The sequence below is a fragment of the Perca flavescens genome, chromosome 4 (genome assembly GCF_004354835.1).
Source record: "Perca flavescens isolate YP-PL-M2 chromosome 4, PFLA_1.0, whole genome shotgun sequence".
Taxonomy (NCBI): domain Eukaryota; kingdom Metazoa; phylum Chordata; class Actinopteri; order Perciformes; family Percidae; genus Perca; species Perca flavescens.
The window spans coordinates 10,799,171-10,804,681 of record NC_041334.1 but is presented as its reverse complement, the minus strand read 5'-3'; the positions used below and the strand labels follow the sequence as shown (position 1 = coordinate 10,804,681).

General features: G+C 35.1%; 1 long non-coding RNA gene across 1 annotated transcript; it reads left to right on the top strand.

Moving 5' to 3' along the window:
- The first annotated feature begins 3,258 nt into the window (after positions 1 to 3,258).
- LOC114554944 (uncharacterized) lies at positions 3,259 to 4,730 on the top strand. Its single transcript, XR_003692494.1, has 3 exons — positions 3,259 to 3,387; positions 4,453 to 4,529; positions 4,634 to 4,730. It is a non-coding gene; the product is annotated as an uncharacterized LOC114554944 (long non-coding RNA).
- The last annotated feature ends 781 nt before the right edge of the window (positions 4,731 to 5,511 follow it).

Here is a 5,511-nt window from a genome sequence, read left to right as displayed (position 1 = left end):
TGATGAGTTTACAAAGTCTGGCAGTATAAATGATGTGCTAAGCAAGAATGAAAATATTAATGAATCTATGTTTGTTAAAGGAACTGATAAAAAATTAATTATTGAAATTGTTAAAAAAATTTAAGAGTAAAAAGTCCACAGACTGGAAGGGTATTGACATGTTTATGGTCAAAAGTATTATTGGTTGTGTTGTTAAACGTCTAACGCATGTATGTAATCAATGCAACTGGAATCTTTTCAGATAAAATGAAAATGGCAAAGGTGATACCAATATACAAGGCTGGTGAAAAACATACACTTTCAAACTACCGACCTGTTTCACTGCTCTCCCAATTCTCAAAAATACTAGAAAAAAATATTCTCTACAAGGCTTGATAACTTTATTACTAAACATAATATACTGTGTAATCAGCAATATGGTTTCAGGGCTAATAGGACAACTTTACATGCACTTATTCAATTTGTAGACAAAATAACAACAGCAATAGAACCAAAGAATATGCAATGGGGATATTCTTGGATCTTAAGAAGGCATTTGATACAGTAGACCACAATTTATTGATCATGAAATTACACAAATATGGAATTAGGACGACTGTACTTTCTTAGTTAAATAGCTACTTACATAATCAATAACAATATGTTGAATTGCAAAACCCTAAATCAAAGTAAAAAAAAAATCACCTATGGGGTCCCCCAGGGGTCAGTCTTGGGACTATTGTTTAACTTGTATAAATAATGTATGGGAGGTGTCAAAAAAACTGAAAACCATTTTCTTTGCTGATGACAATAACTTAATCTGTTCTGGGGAAAATTTGGAAAAACTCTTGGATACTGTGGAAAATGAATTAAAAAAGATGATGCACATAAACTAACACTTAAGTAAAACAAAATTTATAATTTTTGGTAATCGTGCAACAACTCTACACAAAAAACTTATGATAAATGACATTGAAATTTCTGGGAGTAATAATCAATGAAAAATTATGTTGGAAACCACATATACACTATATTAATACCAAAATATCCAAATGAATTGCTATACTGCACAAAACCAATTACCTATTAAATCAACGCTCATTGTACATGTTGTATTCTTCCTTCATACTGCGATATATTACTTACTATTTGGAAGTGTGGGGAAACACAAAATGAACACTGAACCTATATTTATACTTCAAAAGAGAGCCTTAAGAATTGTAAATAAAACCACGTATAGAACACCAACTAATCGACTTTTTATCAAATTAAAAGCAAAATTCAGAGATACTGTTGACTTTAAAACTGCACAAATTATGCACAAAGTAAATAATCAACAGCTATCGAATAGTATCCAAGGGTTATTTCAAATGAGAGAGTGCAAGCATAACTTAAGAGGAACGTTTGTTTTTCAAAAGAAACTTATAAGAACAAATGCTAAATATCGCTGCATTACCACCAAAGGAGTTAATGTATGGAACAGCTGCAGTGAACAATGAGCAATTTTAAGAGACTATTTAATGTGAATATATTGAATGGATACGAAAAGGACTCGAGGTGATAGTATTGTATACTGACTGTATGGTTCCTGGGCCTGTCTACTATGTCTAGTATATATGTGTTATTATTTGATTTGCTATGGATAGACAGAAACAAAGAAGATAGATGGAAAAGAAAGAAGAGGAAAAAAAAGAAGAAAAAAACAAAGTGTAAATGTGTGTGTGTGTGTGTGTGTGTATGCATGTATGTATGCATCTGTGTCTATGTGTATGCATGGGTTTATGTGAGCTGTAGGTAGGTAGATATACAGTGTGCATGTATATAAAGATGTATAAATAAGTGAAGCATAAAATTGTTTTGTATTTAAGACCAGAAACGTTTGTTTATGAATTTCTTCCTACTCCTTTGTGAAAATGGAAATTTCTAATTTGAATTACTTACAATAATTTTGGAAGATTGTTCTGAGAAGTACATGTCCTTATTTATCTGTCATTTTAATTTTCTATATGTATGTATGTGTTATATATATATATACAAAATAAACGACTAAACAGTCTCGAACATGCACAGCTCTTCACAGCACTAATGGACATCTAATTTTGTTTAAAGTGAACTAAACGGACACTGTCAAGATATAGTATGTGATTTAAATACAAACTATATGTTTGCAACACTATTTTGGCACGGATCGACCAACTGTACCTGAGTACGGTATGTAGTGTTCACACTAATTAAACTAACTGGACTTTGCCCCCTGCATTATGTTCCATATATCCCTTTTTCTTTTTAATGATTGAGACTTTTTACTTGTTTTTTGCTTTTGAAACCACATACAAAACATACCCCCCCCCAACACACACACACGCACACACACAAACACTTGTCATCACCACTCACCCATATTAAATTCCAGTAAAGATGACACAATACCCATAACATTCAAGACAAAATTATAAAATAATAACCAATGGACAATAAGCTGTAAGCCAAATAAACATATGTATATGTTATAAAACCATTAGCACATAGTTTACGCTTCTTAGGAGCTCTCCAGAAAGATCAGGTACTTTCCCAATTTTCTAGTGTAGGCATCCAATTTGGCAAACTGTTTGTACCGTTTTCAAATGCTGCTACTCTAGCCATCTCACAAGCCATCTCCTGGATTGACGGCACCTCTTTATTCCATTATATTTTTATATTTTGAATTATCACCTGTCTCCTGATTTTTGTGTTTTCTTTCACATAAATTGTGACGTTTTTACCATAAATTGCTGCATAAAAACATATCAGAATGCAGAAAATGTAATGTTTCACTGTTAGACTTAGCTGTAATTTCTACAGTTACTTACCACAAAATGCCCAGTAAAATACCATCATTTTCTTTTCCGGTTCATTACTGTAATATGCATTGCATTATGGGTAATAACATTTAGTTTACAGTGATTTACTGTATATTTTGAATTTGCGGTAGTCTGCTGTAAAACAACAGCAGTAGTGCTACTGTAGTTGAATAAGACTAACTGAATTTTAAATAAAATTGTTAGTTAATGTTATAGAAGCATAGCAATGAAATGGAAAAATAAAATATCACTATAAAATGAAATACACTTAATTTGTTTTGCTTTTAGCAGTGAAGGTAATTAAAAAATTTAGACATTTTTTTCAGCAGTGTCAATCATTTATTGAAAGAAACAAGAAAGCCATTACGGATATAAATGCTTGACCGCCAGATTTGAACTCTGACCTCTGACCTCAGACTCTGACAACTTCAGAAGAGTAGCGCGTAGTTACTTCAAAGGCGTTGAAAGGAGTAACTTCAGAGGAGTACCGCCCGGTTTGGTCTGTGCGTGTGCGCACCAGAGTCCCGGGTCACACACACTCCTCGAAGAGAGCTGGAGCAGCGTTAAGGTAAGACCAATTTTTGCTAATTCTGTAAAATTTCTGCTCACAAGCCTTCCCAAGCAGAGACGTAGGTTTAGTTTACCGACCTTTGTCATAGCTAGCTAGGCAAGAGCAAACTGTTAACTATAGTTCATTTTCCCCATGGTGAGGATTAGCTATAATGACGACGTTCGGTAGCCTAAAGCTAACACAACTTGTTTTACACGCGCTGTTAGGGACATCTTTTTCACTTGTCAGACCACCATTATCTTTGTCGGAATTAAAATGTAACCCTAGAAGTTTAAGGTCAGTAACTGCTAGCTTTTTAGCTTGCTGTTGCCGCATTTTGGCTAACATTACCTACGCTTATGTTGAGTCTGTGGGTTGGTTTGTCAGTGTTTTAGCATGATTAAGCAAAATGTACCGCATTATTAACCTAACATTAGTGGAGGTAAAGTTAACATTAAACCGTTACCTCTACAGTTGCCCATCTAGTTTTAATAGCACCTAATGTTAACATTACATCTTTTTAAAAAACACCCACTCTAAAAGTTATGTCGGGTGACAGGGAAGACGTCTTTAAGTAATGTTAATGTGGAGCATTTGTAGATAGCATTTTTTTCCCCTTGGCTTCAAAGTTTGGCCACTTAAAACCATCAAGATGTCCAGCAAAAAAGTGCCCAACGTTACAGTAGTATTGTTGCATTCTGTAATGTGATATCATTGAATTCATCCTTTTTAGTTTATGAGACCTAAGCCAAATATTGTTTAACTCAAAGAATATGATGTTAGGAGTTGAGCGTATTAGCTACCATGGTTTATGCTTTAAGTTTTTCTTCACAAAATAGTGTTGTTGTTAGCTATCTAGCTATCTATTACGTGATTAACCTTTTAATGCATCACATAACATTCTGTGTTACCTAAATTATACTGGTTCCTTGCATACTAATGCATGGCATGCATTTTTTTTTATCTTGTTGTAATTGTGTTTTATAACACCATGCATGCACTTAAAAATATTAATTTTCATAATTTCATATGTAGAACAACAACCAATTACTTCCAATATGTGAGATGCTTTTCTTTTTTTAGTTTGCAGCCAACCTCGACCAAGATTTCAATTGAGCAGGAGGTCACATTGCCCACCACACCAAGGCGGATCATGCTAGGTACGAGAAATAGTTTGAAGAAGAGGAGGATGTTTTATTAGCCATGTATGTTTGGTATTCTGTGACACACTGTAGATGAGATAAGATGTTTGTTTGTTTTTTAGGAAGAAGTTTGACGTCTTCCACCCATTGGATGGTCAGCATTGAGGGGAAGGTCCTCTTTGAAGCTAACCAACTTAACGGCAGTGCTTTTGTCGTCTTCTTTGGCTCCTTTTATGCTCAATCTTGAATATCAAGAGTCAGCATCTACTACACTGGAGTTGGTACAAGGTAAGTAATTATCTGCATAAAGCATTTAAAAGGTAATGGTACATATTTGGACTATATGAGCACTCTATACACTTACTGACAAAGAGAAAACAACTGAGAAAAAGACTTGGGTATATAGAACCCTATTACTGTGGTAACTTACAGTGAAAACACACCGGCATGTAAGCGGTGCGCATACCTGCGTAGCGCAGCTATTTTTATTTCAGCGCCTATGTCATCCAATCGATCCGTTCATACTAGTCACGGAGCGGCCACTTCGGCCCGCGAGCTGCAGCAATAATTTCGTGTCATTCGGAGAATGTGTCAAGCAAGGCAGTTACTCACATAGACAGTATATAAGAATGGACCACCAGATCCCGTGTCTCTGGACGGAGACCAGTGAAGGCTATTAGAAGCACTTTTCCAGTGATGGCCAGCTTTACTGCGCAGCCTCCAACTGACAGAGACAACGTAGATGTGACGTGAGCAACATCTCTGAAAGTGTGAAGTCTTCTGGTAGCTGTGCCGAGAGAAATCTCAATCATTCCAAATCTTGCAGAGATGGAGAGTGTAGGTATATGTAAGGAGATAACATAAGAACAGGCTAATTATTGATCACTAACATGCTAGTTAACATTAGTAATTAAACTTAAACAGCTAATGTAAGTCGAAACTGCCTGTGAGCTACTCCTCTACTATACGGTAATTCCTCTACTATGTGACAGTAAGTCAC